Below are 17,083 nucleotides of genomic sequence, written 5' to 3' on the forward strand. Positions count from 1 at the left end.
TTATTTTTCCCAGACAATTGGAGAAATAGCTAAACTCCAAGTTAGCTGGCTGCAAAGGCCCAGGGGTTGATAGTTGAATCTCCCTTTTCTGGTATCTTTGTGGAGGTTGCTGTTACAAATGTACTTCTTTGTCAGTTCTTGCCCCAAAACTGTGCTTTTGCCCATTAACTGTCTCCTCTAACCATCTGTTCTTTCAGTCAACAAAGATTTAAGCACCTTTGGGTGCCAGAGACAACCCAGTAGGTAAGCAGTGAACGAGACAAACAATTTTTATTTATAAACTAAATTCTACCAGAGAAAAATTAACTAGGAAATATATAAAGTGACATTGACTAAGTTTCATGAAGAAAGTAGAGTGCTATGCTAATTAATAATAGGGCAAGTTAAGCTACCTTAGGTGGGGTGGTTGGGAAGGCCTCCCCGAAAAGAGAAGACATTAAACTTTTAATTATGGTAAACAAAAGAAGAGAGAACAGGATAATAATCCCCCATGAGCTCATCATGCAGCTTTAGCAAATCTAGCTTCATGAACTCATGGTCAACCTTATCTCATTTATATCTGCACGAGATCATCTAGAATTCCAAATATGGTTCTTTTCATCCATAAAAGTATTTCATAATGTATCGCCAAAGCACACTTACAGAAATCAAGAATTATTCCTTAATACTTTCAAATATCTAATTAAGGCTCAAAATTTTTATTGTTTTATAAATTTATGTTGTAGTTTGTTTGAATCAAGAGCCAAGCAGGGCTTAAAGTATTTGGATTAGATAAAATGTCTCTACAATATCTTCTAATCTACAGGTGTGCTTTCTCTCTCTTCCTGTGGCCCTCCTCCCTCCCTTCCCACTTCTCCCATATTTTCATCGCAGTTTGTTGTAACTGAATTATTTGTCCTATACATTGCCCATATGATAGACTTTACTAATTGCATTCCTGTAATGTTTCATATGTGGAGCTGTTTTTTATTTTATTTTTTTGTAAATTGATATTAAGATCTAGAGGTGTTATCAGATTCAGATGATTTGTATCTCTATTGAGTTGCATGAGGTCTGGTTGTCTCTATTACAGCCTTCCCCTGACCTTGGTACTGAGGGTTGAACCCAGGAGCTGTACCACTGAGCTATATCCCCAGCCCCTTTTTTACTTATTTTTTTTTTTTTGGCAGGAGGTGGGGAGGGTGGGTGGTACTGGGGATTGAACTCAGGGATACTTGACCACTGAGCCACAACCCCAACCCTATTTTGTATTTTGTTTAGAGACAGAGTCTCACTGAGCTGCTTAGCACCTCCCCATTGCTGAGGCTGGCTTTGAACTCAAAATCTTTTTGTCTCAGCCTCCTGAGCCACTGGAAATATAGGCGTGCACCACCACACCCAGTCCCTTTTATTTTTTATTTTGAGACAGAATCTTGCTAAATTACTAAGGCTGGCCTCCGATTTATGATCTTCCTGCTTCAGCCTCCTAAATCACTAGGATTATAGGCATGTACTACCATGCACAACAATAGCCATTTGTTGATCATTGCTCATATTCATCTTCAGTAGGGGTTACAAAATAGTGATACTCTGATTTGGCTAGCCTATTCTCTAAAGAAATTTCCTTCAGCAACCATTTGGGTACCTTGAGGAAAGCCAGGGTAAAAACTTGATTCTTCATTTACCAGTTTCCAAAATAATAAGTAGTTTCCCTAGAAACCTCCAAAAATGACAACCAAGTATGTTTTTGTTTTTAAGTACTACAAACTCTTGGATTTAAACCTATTTGGTGCCGGGTGTAGTGGTGCATACCTGTAATTATTCCCATCAGCTTGGGAGGCTCAGGCAGAAGGATCCCAAGTTCAAAACCAGCCTCAGGAACTTAGCAAGACCCTGTCTGCTTTTTTTTTTTTTTTTTTTAAATACCGGGAGTAAACCCAGATGGGCTTAACCACAAGCCACATTCCCAGCCCTTATATTTTATTTAGAGACAGGGTTTCACTGAGTTGCGTAGGGCCTCACTAAGTTGCTGAAGTTGGCTTTAAACTCACAATCCTGCCTCAGCCTCCCAAACTGCTGGGATTACAGGCATGTGCCACCAAGCCTGGCGAAATCCTATCTCTAAATAAAATGTTTAAAATGGGCTGGGGAGATTGCTTAGTGGTTAAGTGGCCCTAGGTTAAATTCCTAGAGGGAGGGAGGGAGGGAGGAAAGAAGGAAGGAAGGAAGGAAGGAAGGAAGGAAGGAAGGAAGGAAGGAAGGAAGGAAGGAAGGAGAGAGAGAGTACTCAATGGTTTTCAGGCTATTAAAATTATTATCCTTGTCAAGGCTGAAATTGTCCAATTTCTGGCCAGTAGAATCCTCTCATAGAATTAGTCTTGAATTATTAATACAATCCCAGTAGGCTTTGATAGCCTTCTTGCTTTCTTGTATAGCAAGTTGTTCCAAGCTCCTCTGGTACCTTTCCTACCCCAGTCCTTAATCAACCATTTCCCTAAATAGCTAAGGTGACTTTTAACCAGGGACCTTGTCAGGCTTTCTTTATCTACCTCCTCTCTGCCCATGAACTGTGGTTCATTCAATTGCTGATTATTTTCTGCAGTTCCAAAGCAGGTTTCAGCAGCCACCTTGATAGGAATGCAGACATCCTGCCCTCCCATTTATTATGTTGCCTCAAATAGGGACTCAGACTAATGCTTAATTCCCATATCACAAATGAGGACTGCCATAATTTTTAACATGTCTTAACTAAAAGCCAAAAATGGTGGGGGGAAATTACATTACCTGCAAACTAACAACCACCATTAATTCTGGCTGCTTTTAGGACTACAGAGCTCCCCGTTATCCAGGCCTTCTCTGTGACTAAGGCCAGCTCATCCCAACATTCCGGGCCACACGCATGCCAGGCGAGTGCGCTACCGCTTGAGCCACATCCCCAGCCCTGTTTTCTTTTTTTTAAAAAATATTTATTTTTTTAGTTATAGGTAGACACAATATCTTTATATTTATGTGATGCTGAGGATTGAATCCAGTGCCTCACGAATGGTAGGCGAGTGCTCTACCTTTGAGCCACAATCCCAGCCCTGTGTTTGTTTTCTATTGTACTAATTTTGGCTTTTATCTTCCTTCCTTCTACTTTCTTTGAATGATTCTGCTGGAATTGCCTGTTGTTGAGGCACAGACTCTGGGATTTTGAGTTTCATGTGTAGAATACTTCATTTGCCCCTCTGGATGTACTCTCCATCCTTTCAACTCTGTTCTTTGCCTGCCAAAGATAAATTATTCTCTGCTCTTTTAATCCTGTATGAACTACATCAATGGCCTCATTTGCTTCTTGGCTTCCAGTTGGGTCTGGTCCCTGGGGCTTCTAGACAGGCTATTGGAGTGAGTAGGGTCAAGGAATGTATTCCCCTGGCTCCCTTCTTGAAGGGTTGTTGCAGTCATCTCTTAACCGAAGGCCTCTGTTTCTCTCTCGGTATCAACTCTTTCTTTTCAGTGATGGTTAATTTTATGTGTCAACTTGGCTGGGCCATGGGGTATCTAGATATTTGTCCAACTATTATTTCAAGTGTTTCTGTGAAGGTATTTTTGAATGAGATTAACATTTCAATTGGTAAAGCAGATTGCCCAGCATAATAAAGTGGGTTAGTTAATCAGTTAAAACTTGAATAAAATATCAACCTTTCCTCACATAAGAGGGATTCTTCAGCAGACTTCATGGACATTACATATACCATCAATTCTCTCTGGTTTTGAGCCTGCTAGCTCATAATACTGATATGAGTTTGCCAATCTCCATAATTGTGTGAGTCGATTCCTAATAAATCCCTTTCTCTGTGTTTATATGTATGTGTGCATATGTATATATTACATATTAATAATGTATAAGTTATATAAATTTATAATATAATTAATTTAACATAATACCTGGGGCTGGGGATGTGGCTCAAGCGGTAGCGCGCTCGCCTGGCATGCGTCCGGCCCAGGTTCGATCCTCAGCACCACATACAAACAAAGATGTTGTGTCTGCCGATAACTAAAAAATAAATATTAAAAAATTCTCTCTCTCTCTCTCTCTCTCTCTCTCTCTCCTCTCTCTATCTTTAAAAAAAAACCATAATACCTAATTTATTTATTTTACATATTATGTATTTACATGTATGTGTACCTCCTCTTCTGTTTTGTAACTCTGACTAATACAGTAATATTTCCACTCCCTCATTCCCTTCAGGCTAGGGATTGTAATGTAATGACTGCTATTACTAGTCCAAGATTATTATATTATCCCTGTAGTTCTTCAATACTCTTAGTTTCTTTACTAAATCTTTCTCTAATTTTTCTCATTTTAATGAGCCATCTCTTTCCTGTCTGGTGCCTAGTTAATATACCTAGAAACCATTATAACTGATATAATTCCTTAATTTAAAATCCAAAGTTGATCACATATGTTAATTAGTTCAGTTTGCCCATTTCACAATGCATACATATTTCAAAAAATGCTGTAAAAAATACAGACAAATTTTGCCAAATTAAGAATGATAAAAAATAGTCAATATATTTATTTTTAAAAATATTTTTTAGTTGTCAACGGACCTTTATTTTATTTATATGTGGTGCTGAAACTGGAACCTGGTGCCTCACACATGCTAAGCAAGTGCTCTACCACTGAGCCACAACCCCAGTCCCAAGTCAATACTTTTATACTCCTCTCAAATAAGAGAAAAACTCTAGATCAGAAAAGTTGCAGTTAAGATCAATATATGAAATCAGTTGTACTTGCAATGAAAAATCCAAAATGAAATCAAGAATATAATTCTATTTACAATCGCATAAAAAAGAATAAATTACTTAAAAGTAAATCTAACAAACTAAGTGACAGAATTGTATATTTTGAAAAAAATATTGAAATTTTAACAGGCCTAATGTTCATAAGTTGGAATACATAATAGTGTTAAGATGACATTACCACCCAAATTGATCTACAGATTCAATGCAATCTCTTTCAAAGTTCCATCTGCCTGTTTTAGAGAAATTGAAAAGTTGATCTTAAAATTCAGATGGAAATTCTAGGGATCCCAAATAGCCAAAATAATCATGAAAAGGTACAAAACTCGAGAATTTACACTTTGTAATTTCCAAATTTACTACAAAACTACTATAATCAAGACACTGGCACTACCACAGAGATAAGAATATAAATTAATGGTCTACAATTGAGAGTTCAGAAATGAACCCTTATATTTATGGTTAATTAATTTTTTATTTTTAAAATTTTATTATTATTAATTTTTTGGTGCTGGGGATTGAACCCAGGGGAGCTTAACCACTGAACCACATCCCCATCCTGTTTTATATTTTATTTAGAGACAGGGTCTAGCTAAATTGCTTAGAGCCTCACTAAGTTGCTGAGGCTGGCTTTGAACTCTCAATCCTCCTGCCTCAGCCTCCCAAGTTGCTGGGATTATAGGCATGTGCCACAGTGCCCAGTCTGATTTTTTTTTAAGTCCCAAAATGACCCACCATTACTATTTTTTAAATTTTATTTATTTAATTTTTATTCCAATTTGTTATATATGGCAGCAGAATGTATTACACTTCATATTACACATATAGAGCACAATTTTTCATTTCGCTGGTTGTATACAAAGTATATTCACACCATTCATGTCTTCATACATGTACTTAGGGTAATGATGTCCAACTCATTCCACCTTTGTTTCTACCCCCATGCCCCCTCCCTCCCCATCCCCACCCCTTTGCCCTATCTAGATTTTGTCTCCCATGCTCCCCCTCCCAACCCCACTCTGAATCAGCCTCCTTGTATCAGTGAAAACATTCAGCATTTGGTTTTTGGGGATTGGCTAACTTCACTTAGCATTATATTCTCCAACTCCATCCATATACCTGCAAGTGCCATGATTTTATTATCTTTAATTGCTGAGTAACATTCCAGTGTGTGTGTATATGTGTGTGTGTAACTTTTTTTATCCATTCATCTACTGAAAGGCCTCTAAGTTGGTTCCACAGTTTAGCTATTGTGAGTTGTGCTGCTATAAACATTGATGTGGCTGTGTCCCTGTAGTATGCTGTTTTTAAGTACTTTGGGTATAGACTGAGGAGTGGGATAGCATATGCAACAAAATGAAATCTCTCACCATGCACAAAACTCAACTCAAAGTGGATTAAGGACTGAGGAATTAAGACAGAGACCCTGCATCTAACAGAAGAAAAAGTAGGCCCAAGTCTTCATCATGTCGGATTAGGCCCCGACTTCCTTACTAAGATTCCTATAGCACAAGAATTAAAATCAAGAATCAATAAATGGGATGAATTCAAACTACAAAGCTTCTTATCAGAAAAAGAATCAATCAATGAGGTGAATAGAGAGCCTACATCTTGGGAGCAAATTTTTACCACTTGCACATCAGATAGAGCACTAATCTCTAGGGTATATAAAGAACTCAAAAAGCTAAACACCAAAAAAACAAATAATTCAATCAATAAATGGGCTAAGGAACCGAACAGACACTTCTCAGAAGATAATACAAAATCAGTCAACAAATATATGAAAAAATGTTCAAAATCTCTAGCAATTAAAGAAATGCAAATCAAAACTACTCTTAAGATTTCATCTCACCATCAATATTTTAAACAAATGTTCCTGAGATGACTGGAAAACTACTTTAAAAGAAAGAGTTCAGATTCCAATCTCACACTCTATATAAAAATGGACTCATTCTATGTTAAAGACCTAGGAGCTAAAACTATAAAATTCTTAGAAAAAAAAAACATGGACAAAAAGAATCTTTGAGACCTTTTAGGTGATGATTTTTAGATATGACACTGAAAACACAGATAAACAATAAATAGGTAAGTTGGACTTCCTCAAAATTAAACTTTTATGCTTTGTGCTTTGAAGGACACTATCAAAAGTAAACCTATAGGAGAAAATAATTGCAAATCATATATCTGACAAAAGTCTAGTATCTAGAATATATAAAAACTTTGGCAACTAATGACAATTCAGTCAAAATTGGGCAAACGAGCTGAATAGACATTTCTCAAAAGAAGAAAAACAGATGACAATAAGCACATGAAAGAGGCTCAGCATCATTAGTCATTAAGGACATAGTAATCAAAACCACAACAGGATGACATTTCGCACAGGCAAGGAATGGTTTTAATAAATAAAAAAAAAAAGGAAGCACAAATGAATGTAAGTTGCCAAGGTCCTGCCCCAGCGGGATCCAGGGAATCCTGAAGGATGAGTGGTGTCCGCGGAGGCGCAAGGGATGAGACAAGGAGTCGTTCCATTGGAGCAATCGCCAGAGAGAGAGCTGCTCGCTCCTTTCTCTGTCTCCTTTTATTTTACTTTTTGTAATCATAATGGGTACAGAATCATTAATAAAATGCGTCATCAATTTACAATTTCCAGATTTTCCTAGAATGTGACATTTCCTTATTTAACAGATGCCAAACTACGTAACCAGACTCTATATCTGCTAACCTGCCATTAATCTCTAAGTTTAAATCACACCTGTACTTAAGATCCCATCTGAAAGTCCCCTTATAACCATCTTGTAATATATTCTAAAAACATCTAAAACGCCTACATTTATTCTCATAAAACTGGTTGAGCTGCTTTCTCAGAGAGTTTCCTTTTTCCTTAGTCAGAGTACACCAGTTCTTTACTAATCTCTAACTAAAGGGCAGGCTCTGCATGTCAATCCCCCTGCTGCTAACATTAACTATGCTTATCAAAAATCCCCATGTAAAGTAAAGGAGAGTCTATTAGAAGGAAAATATATTTGTACTAACCTTTTCTCCCCTGGATGAATACCATAACCTATCCTTAATCAAATAGGCTACATATGGTGGGCTTCGTGCAATAGGCATGATAACTATCTACTTAGGCTTGAGAGACTGAAGATAGGAACTTGGATTCTTAGTTGATATAATCAATTGTGGTGCTGAGAGTTCCTGTAACATTTCCTAGAATGATTGTTGATATTTTTCTGTTTTGTCCTCAATGTCCTGAGAGACAGTAAAACAGCCTTTAAGTCATGAACCCACCTATTATATTTTTGGCCATCTAGAATTTAAAGTCTACTCATGCCTTCTGTTAGGCTGAGTATAAAATAAAAAGTCCCAATTACATAAAAAAGAGTATCATGGTTTTGGTTTCCCACAAGTGTAGCCTTGCCAAACACTTGTCATCCTCACTATGACTTTGTCAAGACAGTAGGAGGTGGAACGCTCTCACCAGTTAGTGAGGATGTACAGAATTTGGAATCCTCAGACATTGTTTTTGGGTATGTAAAATGGAGCACCTGGTTTGAATACTCAGCATGGTGGCACATACCTGTGATGCCAGGTTCTCGGGAGGCTGAAGAGGGATTGCAAGTTTAAGATCAATCTGGGCATTTGTGAGAGACTCTGTCTTAAAATTCAAAAGGCTGGGGATAGCTGGGTGTGGTGCATGCCTGTGATCCTAACAGTTTGGGAGGCTGAGGCAGGAGGATTGAGAGTTCAAAGCCAGCCTCAACAACTTATGCCCTAAGCAACACAGCAAGACCCTGTCTCTAAATAAAATATAAAAAGGGGTTGGAGATGTGGCTCAGTGCTTAAGTGTCCCTGAGTTCAATTCCTGGTACCAAAAAAAGGGCAGGGGCTGTGGACATAGCACAGTGATAGAGCACAGTGATAGAGCACTTCCATAGCATGGGCAAGGCCCTGGGTTTAATCTCCAGTACTATGAAAAAAACAAATAAATAAACACAGCTGTGTGGGGCAGAGATATCTCAGCGATAGAGTGTTTTCCTAGCATGCCAAAGGCCCTGGGTTTGATACTCCAAACTGGAAAAATAAAATTAAAATTAAAAGTTAAACGTACAATTACCATGTGACCCAGCAATTCCACTCCCATGTATAGATTAAAGAGAAGTAAAAATATATTCCACACAAAAACCTATATACCAATGTTCATAGCAGTATTATTCCCAGTAGCCAAAAATGGAAACATCCTAATGTCCATCAACTGACAAATGGATGAACAAAATGTGATATACCCATACAATGGAATATTATTCAGTCACAGAATGAAATGAAGTACGGACAAATGCTACAACATGGATATACCTTGAAAATGTATGCTAAATCCAAGAAAGCAGACTCAAAAAGTTATACATTGTATGATTCCAGTATTATTAATTATCCAGAACAGAAACATTGAGACAGAAAGTGGTTGCCAGGGATCAAGGGGAGAGGAAATGGTAACTTATTCCTAAATGGATATGGGATACTTTTGTGGGTGGTTAAAATGTTCTGGAATTAGATAGTGATGATAGTTACACAATTTATGACTATACTAAAACCCACCGAATTGTACTTTTTTTTTTTTTTTTTTTTTTTGGTACTGGGGCTTGAAACCAGGGGTGCTTAAACACTGAGCCCCATCCTAAGCCCATTTTTATATTTTATTTAGAAACAGGGTCTCTTTTTTTTTGGCACAGGACAGTGGGGTGGGGGTAACCAGGGATAGAACTCAGGGGCACTCAACCACTGAGCCACATCCCCCTAGCCCTATTTTGTACTTTTATTTAGAGAGAGGGTTTCATTGAGTTGCTTAGGGCCTCGCTAAGTTATTGAGGCTGGCTTTGAACTTGCAATCCACCTGCCTCAGCCTCCCAAACTGCTGGGATTATAGATGTGTTCCAGGCGAATTGTACGTTTTTTTAAAAATATTTATTTTTAGTTTTAGGTGGGCACCGTATCTTTATTTTATTTTTATGTGATGCTGAGGATCGAACCCAGTACCTCATGCATGCTAGGAGAACACTCTACACTGAGCCACAATCCCAGCCCAAATTGTACATTTTAATAGGGTGAATTTTACTGTATATGAATTACATCTCAATATTTAATTTATTTGTTAATTTTTGGCACAAGGGATTGAACCCAGGGGTGCTATACACTATTCCTTCTTTTTTAATTTTTTGTTTGAAATAGGTTCTCATTAAGTTGTGAAGGCTGACCTTGAACTTGGGATCCTCCTGCCTTAGCCTCTGGAGTCACTGGGATCTGACATACTTTAACATTTTAAAAAATGTTAAAATAAAGAAAAAAACCTCTCTCTCTCTCTCTCTCTCTCTCTCTCTCTCTCTCTCTCTCTCTCTCACACACACACACACACACACACACACACACACCATCTCTTATGAGCAGTTTGTCAGCACAGTGTGGTTTACATCTGGACTGGGAAAATAAAATTATCAAAGGAAATACTCAATACATACATAGGTAAGCTATTCTGTTTATATATATTCTGTTTATATATTACAAATTTTATTCCTACAGTAACAGTTTAGTGCCTTAGAGCAGTGCTTTTGAGACTTTGCTTATAATCCTTTTCTTTTATAACTTTATTTATTTATTTATGTGGTGCTCATACGTGCCAGACAAGCTCTCTACCACTGAGCCTCAATTCCAGCCCTGCTTATAATATTTTAATGGGTCGAGAAATAAATTTAAAGTGTCCCACTAAATTTTTTAAAAATATTTTTCTTAGCTGTAGATGGATATAATACCTTTATTTTATTTATTGATTTTTATGTGGTGCTGAGGATTAAGCCCAGTGCCTCATACATGCTAGGCAAGCACTCTACCACTGAGCTACAGCCCCAACCCCCCACTAACTTTTTTTTTAAGAGAGAGAGAGAGAGAGAGAGAGAGAGAGAGAGAGAGAGAGAGAGAGAGAGAGAGAGAGAGAGAGAGAGAGAGAGAGAGAGAGAGAGAGAGCTTTTTAAACTTTTAATTTTTTTTTTTTTTTTTTTTTTAGTTTTTTGGTGGACACAACATCTGTATTTTATTTTATGTGGTGCTGAGGATCGAACCCAGCGCCCCACGCCTGCGTTACCGCTTGAGCCACATCCCTAGCCCACCCCCAACTAACTTTTAAAATAATGAAATAGTATGGATTAGAAACTATTAGAGCACATTATGTGGCTCCTTGGGAAGAAGCGAGGACATTGGCATAATTCAAAGGCTAACTGTGTCATGTTTTAGGAGACACAGAAGAGAGGTTGTGAAAGACACACACGCAGGCTAAAAGCTAAAAGCAGATTGTCTCATTTAGCACACTGGTACCTCATTTGGTTTTCTGGCATATGAATGTTTTTATGACCATCGTGTTATAATAGGGGAATAGAGTATTACTTAACTTTATAGCAACACAATTTGTAATTAGTTGAATTAAAGCTTTTTTCAGTTGAGTTTTGGTCAGGAATTTGCAGGGTAGTTTTTCAGAACATGCAAAAGTGGATATGGAAATTTCAAATATGTGATTATTGTAGCATTTTGATTGAACTAATTTAGTCTGTCCTTATGTTGATTATTTTAATGCTAAAAAAAGACAAGAATGATCAAGGAAAATAGGGCAGTAAATATGTCTGAAACATAACAAAGTTTTTAAAAAAATTATTAGCAGTATCTAAAAATATTGCCATTTGGAATATCTATCATGTGTTGTAAATCTTTGGAGAACAAAGAGATCCTGCTGAAATTCGGTTATATATTGGAGAAAACCCAGTAAAAGCCAGTTTCCTGAAATTGTATTTTCAGGGAATAGAGCTGACCATACCATTCACTGTATTAAAGTTAGTTGGTTGTTTTTAAAGCAGGTTATAAAAGCACAAGAATGAAATTAATATTTTTCCAGTTGAAAAGCAATCTCATTTGGAAAATATTTCCAAAATTGTTTTTTCAGTAAAAATGTTGGCCTATCTAACTGATTTTTTTTTTCTTTTTTTAACATTCTTAGAGAATTAAACTAATAACTTCTGGGAAAACTGTCCTAACATGTCAAGCCTGTCCAGTCATTCTAAGTGGTAACCAGGATTTATAGTAGAGGGGATGGAGAGAGAGAAGGGGAGGGGAGGGGAGGGGAGGGGGGACAGTGGAGAATGGGATAGACAGTAGAATACATCAGTCACTAGAAAGGCAATTTGTAAATCAATGGAAATGTAACTGATGTGACACAGCAATCTGTATACGGGGTAAAAATGGGAGTTCATAACCCACTTGAATCAATCTGTGAAATATGGTATATTAAGAACTATGTAATGTTTTGAACAACCAACAATAAAATAATTAAAAAAAAAAACATATATGCCTCTGGATTAGTGGTTCTCAAACGTAGTCCTTGATCTGGCAAAATCAGCATCACCAGGGAACCTGTGACAAATAAAACACTTTGCTTCCCGCCCCCAGACCCCCAGGCATTCTGAGTCTGATTCTGGGGGTAGAACAAGCAATCTGGTCTAATCAGTCCTCCAGGTGATTCTAATGCAAGCTAAAGACTGAGAACAAGGGTATTAGACGTCCCCAACATTGTTGCAACAAATTCATGAGAATTTATTAGTGAAAGCAATTTGATTAGAATGAAAGGAAAGTACATATTACACCTCATCTCCTATGTGTTATCAATGTGATGATGTTTTCTTAACGTTTGCAAATGTTACCTCTTTTTCTGGTCTTTGGGAGAAATCATGGAATACTGGCATTATTTTTTCTTTAAGAGTTTGCTAGCCCCCTGGTGGGGTGTGGTGGTGCACACCTGTTATCCCAGTGATTCCAGAGGCTGAGGCAGAATGATCCATTGCAAATTCAGGGCCAGCCTCAGAATTTTAGCAAGGCCCTTAGAAACTTAGTGAAAACTTGTCACAAAATTAAAAATATAAAATAAAATAAAATAAAAATTAAAAGAGCTGGGGATGTGGCTCAGTGGTGAAGCATCCCTGGGTCCAATCCTCAGTACCAAAGAAAGAAAGAAAAAGGTAAAATAGAGTTTGGTAGCCCAGCTCAGTGGCACACGTAATCCCATCTACGTGGGAAGCTGAGGCAGCAGGATTGCAAGTTCAAGGCACAGCCTTGGTTACACAGTGAGATCTGGTCTCAAAAAATTGGCAGTTGGGGCTGGGGACGTGGCTCAAGTGGTAGCGCGCTTGCCTGGCATACGAGGGGCGCTGGGTTCTATCCTCAGCACCACATAAAAATAAAGATGTTGTATCCACCGAAAACTAAAAATAAATATTTTTAAAAATTGGCAGTTGTTTGGGACTGGAACTTTCTTTATGATAAGTATTAAATTATACATGAAATTTCTTTAATATAGTCATGTGTTATATAGCAATAGTCAATGACAGATTACATATACAAGGCTGGTTCCTTAAGTTATAAATGGAGTTGAAAATTCCTTTTGGTAGCTGTGATAATGTGTAGCACAAGTCCTATGTGTTTATTGTAAACAAACCTACTGTGCTACCAGTCATATAAAAGTATAGCACATACAATTATGTACAGTAAATAATACTTGAATATGATAGTAAATTACTATTTATTTATGAACCCAGGGGCACTTAACCATGTTGAGTGATTGAGCTATGCCATCTAGGTTTGTGTGGCACTCTGTGATCTTCACACAAGGACAAAACCACCTCACAATGAACTTCTTAGAAGGCATCACATCGTTAAGTGACATATGACCCATGGCTTGTAGTTACAGGATGATTCCAACTTTCTAATACCTCTTACATTCATTTAGATAAGTCCATTTTTTTCCTAGGAACTTGCTCCATCAAAAATTTCAAATGTATAAACATTAAATTGTTCATCATATCCTCTTATGATTTTTTTTTCTCTTCCTTCTCCTCCTTCTTTTCTTTTTCTGTGGTGCTGAGAATTGAACCCAGGAGCACTTTACCACTGAGCCACATCCCCAGCTCCTTTTGCTTTTTATTTTATGACAGGAGTCAGGATCTTTCTAAATTGCCCAGGCTGGCTTTGAATTTGCAATCCTCCTGCCTCAGCCTCCTGAGTGACCAGGATTACAGGCATGTTCCACTGTGCCCAATTTATAATCTTAGTAATACTGGAGATTCTGCAATGGTGTTCCCTTTTTAAATTTCTGACCTTAATTCCTGGTTGAGATCTCTTTTATTTTACTTCATGGGGTCTGTTCTAACTTGATTGTTTTCTAGGATTGCAGAACAGTCTATCTGGGATTCTTTTTCTTCTATCAGCAGCTTTTTTAGAAAGCAAGAAACTAATGGTTATGTAAGATGTTAGTATTAGGGGTATTGATGTGACCTTGGTCCCTGTCCCCGAGGCCAATCCAATAAATAAGACATGGTTTTGAGAAAAAGGAAAAAGAAGGTTTATTGTTTTGCTAGTAAAGGAGAAACATAGGGGACTCCTGTTATAAAAGGCTGTGATTCTGCTCATCAGCAGGAACAGGGGTGATGCAAAGGCGACATTCCAACAGAGTGTTTTCTGTTGGAGTTGTAATTTCACTTGTTAATTTGGAAGATAATAATTTCTGAGACCTTTTGGTACCATCCCTAATGTCTGGATTGCTTCATTCCTATGGTGGATGTGTACTCACGGACAGATGGAGAAGAAAGGTAATTCTGTTTCCCCTGAGATTAGGAAGGAGAAGAGTTTATTAGTGGGGAGCAGGGAGGGAGGAAGAGAAAGAAGCATGTCCGTTTTAAAAATAAATTGCTGTGGCAGAGCAGCAAGGGCTATATTCAAAGCATAATGTGGACCACTGTTACCTTTCCCCACTGTCAATTTCTACATCCCCTTTCTATGGAAAAAAATGGGTGCTGACTTCTCCAAACTGCTTCCTGCTGAAAGGGGGCAAAGTTGGAGGAAGTAAACCAAAGTCTTTCTTCTCTATCATGTAGGGTGTGGACAGTTAAGGGCATTCAGCATCAGCGCAGTCCAGAGGTTTATGGTGGCAGATGGCAGGTGATTGGGCAAGACATACATAGGGTAGGGATCATGCTAAGACAACAGTAAAGACAGCAAAGCATTACTTTTTTTGTAAATAATTAGTGCAAAAACAATATTTCAGCTAGTCTCTGAAAACCATGAGGACAGTAACTCATAATCTTACCAGTGAAAAACAGACCAAGTTCATCAATGTAGGAGGTTAGGAAGGTTTGTAGGTCTATGAAATCAGACTCAAATTAACTCAGGAAAGATTTTTCGACTCTTGTGATCATTATTATTAGGCATTTTCACACAAGAACACTTCCTTTATAGCCTCCAGCTTCACTTATTTTTGGTAGGACACAGTGTACATCTTAAGTTACATTTAAAAAAAACAACCTTGTTTTTCCTTTTAAATGTCCACATAGGACTGTGCTTTTAGGCTATACTCTCCTACCAGGTATTTAGAACCAAGTTGGTCAAAACTGACCTTGTTCCTCTCTAGTCTTAAGAGTTAACTGAGATTCCTCAGAAACATGTGTGAAGCCTCTGGCTCCTTCAGCTTTCCTCTACCAGTGGTGCCCCTTTCCAGGATAGGTTGGGGTTTGGCTGACCATATGTGGCTTCTCTTGGAAACATCCGGAACATTTTTGTCTTCAATGACCCTCCTCTTGGCAGAAGTGCACTGGTTGGCTTCCTGTTCTTTAGGGTCCTCTCAATCTCTCTGATCATCAGATCAGGTGACAGAGTTGCAGGGCACAGAGAGGGGTTCTGTTCTAGGTCCTGGCTGACCATAAAGGGCAAGGACCAAAATGTTGGTTGCATTTTCCTTGGCCTTTTTACTTCCTTGACTTTGGTTTTCAACTTTTTGGTTTTAAACATCCAGCAAGCCAGTGATCCTCCTGCCTCAGCTTCCCAAAGAGCCACTGGGATTACAGGCGTGTGCCACTGTACCTGGCAGAAATTTAGTCTTAAAGGAAATATTGAGTCTGCCAGAGTTGGGATGATCTTAATAGTAAATGGCCCCTGTAAGCTTTCTGGGATCAAACTCAAGGCTTTGGGAGAAAATAACAGTACCGACTTCAATAGATTATTCTGAGTTGCCTTTTGCAAAAGGTACTTAACATCATCCTGGGACAAAGTAAACACTGAAGAATGTCAAGTATTTTTATTACTATTATTACATTACTTATACTGTATAGGTTTTCTGTTCAACATATGTAACATTCAAAGGCCTTCAACTAGTAATATTTTTTTTCTTCTTTTGGAGAAAGGGTCTCACTATGTTGCCCAGACTAGTCCCTGGAACTCCTGGACTCAGAAATCCTCCCACTTTATATTCTCCATTTATAGATAAGCATTGAGGCTTCACAAAGTTATGTGACATTTCATGGTTACAATACTTGTGTGGGACTGGAAGTGCCGCTCAGTGGTAAAACATGTGCTTAGAACACCCAAAGCCTTGGGTTTGATCTCTGAAAGTCTTACAGAGGCCATTTACTATTAAGATCATCCCAGAAAATGTCAAAAGGACAAAGGAACTGGTTTCAAGGGTGAAATTCAGGATAATACAAGCATCAAAAAGAATAACAGAAGAGAAATGAAAACATACATCTCAAAAACTCGTATAAGAATATGCAAAGTAGCTTTATTCATAATAACTCCAAACTTAAAAATAACTCAAATATCCACAATCAGGAGAAAAAATAAAACAATCATTATAGTCATACAATGAATACTTCCCAACAGTGAACAACAGAAAAACAAATAACATGAATCTAAAACATTGTGCTGAGTGAAAACAAAGGAGACATAAAAGGTTACATAAAAATAAAAGGCTGCATACTATACGGTTCCATTTATATGGCATTCTAGAACCATCAAAACTAATCCGTGAGGGCTGGGGTTGTAGCTCAGTGGTAGAGCACCTGCCTAGCACGTGTGAGGCATTGGGTTCCATCCTCAGCACCATATAAAAATAAATAAATAAAACAAAGGTATGGTGTTCATCCACAACCAAACGAACAAACAAATCTGATCTGTGATGATAAAACTAAAACGGGGGTCTGGGGTTGTAACTCAGCAGCAGAGCGCCTGCCTGGCACATGTGAGGCACTGGGTTCAATTCTCAGCACTGCATATAAATAAATAAAAATAAAGGTCCATCAACAACTGAAAAAATATTTAAAAAACAAACAAAAACTAAAACAGGGTTGGCTTGGAGGAGGCAGGAATTGACTGGGGAGAGGCATGAGGAACCTCTGGAGGGGTGAAAATGTTCTATAATCATCGAGGTATTGGTTAATTGGGTATTGACTACACAGATATACAC

Source organism: Spermophilus citellus (genome assembly GCF_964194105.1).
Source record: "Spermophilus citellus genome assembly, chromosome: 4".
In the NCBI taxonomy this organism is placed as follows: Eukaryota; Metazoa; Chordata; class Mammalia; order Rodentia; family Sciuridae; genus Spermophilus; species Spermophilus citellus.